General features: G+C 57.2%; 2 non-coding genes across 2 annotated transcripts; both read right to left on the bottom strand.

The window, feature by feature from the left end:
• Positions 1–57, bottom strand: Tc00.1047053471365.20 (the record flags this gene model as incomplete). The annotated part of the gene is made up of 1 exon (XR_008254815.1): positions 1–57. It is a non-coding gene; the product is annotated as a 5S ribosomal RNA (M5), 3' partial (ribosomal RNA).
• Positions 58–392: 335 nt separating this feature from the next.
• Positions 393–502, bottom strand: Tc00.1047053471365.10. Its single transcript, XR_008254814.1, has one exon. It is a non-coding gene; the product is annotated as a 5S ribosomal RNA (M5) (ribosomal RNA).
• Between the last annotated feature and the right edge of the window lie 348 nt (positions 503–850).

Here is an 850-nt window from a genome sequence, read left to right as displayed (position 1 = left end):
AAGCGGCCACAGGCCTCGTTAGTACGGCGATCAGTGATGGCGCTGGAACCCGGGGTGCCGTACCCTTCCCACTTTTTTTTTTTCTTTCCGCCACCGCGCGCCGCCAGTCGCTTTTTCACCGAGCCGAGGCGGGCGGTGGGTGGGCTTTTCGAGCGCGCGGGCGCCGCAGCAAAAAAGAAAAATTGCTGACGCAGTTCCCGCGCCACATGTGGGGAAGCGAAGCGTCCGGAGGCTTCGTGGCAAAATCCGGAAAGGGGCCCGCGGAGCCTCATTTTCCATGTGTTTTTTTTTTCCTTTTAAAAATTTCTTCTTGCCGTTTTTCCTAAATTTTTTCCCCCTGTTTTCATCATCTCCCGTGGCGTCGGCGGTTGCACATCGCGTGGCGCGTCGCCGGGTACGACCATACTTGGCCGAGTGCACCACATCCCGTCCGATTTGTGAAGTTAAGCGGCCACAGGCCTCGTTAGTACGGCGATCAGTGATGGCGCTGGAACCCGGGGTGCCGTACCCTTCCCACTTTTTTTTTTTCTTTCCGCCACCGCGCGCCGCCAGTCGCTTTTTCACCGAGCCGAGGCGGGCGGTGGGTGGGCTTTTCGAGCGCGCGGGCGCCGCAGCAAAAAAGAAAAATTGCTGACGCAGTTCCCGCGCCACATGTGGGGAAGCGAAGCGTCCGGAGGTTTCGTGGCAAAATCCGGAAAGGGGCCCGCGGAGCCTCATTTTCCATGTGTTTTTTTTTTCCTTTTAAAAATTTCTTCTTGCCGTTTTTCCTAAATTTTTTCCCCCCTGTTTTCATCATCTCCCGTGGCGTCGGCGGTTGCACATCGCGTGGCGCGTCGCCGGGTACGACCAT

This window comes from Trypanosoma cruzi (genome assembly GCF_000209065.1).
Source record: "Trypanosoma cruzi strain CL Brener chromosome Unknown tcruzi_1047053471365, whole genome shotgun sequence".
In the NCBI taxonomy this organism is placed as follows: Eukaryota; Euglenozoa; class Kinetoplastea; order Trypanosomatida; family Trypanosomatidae; genus Trypanosoma; species Trypanosoma cruzi.
This window is presented reverse-complemented; position numbering and strand designations above follow the sequence as displayed.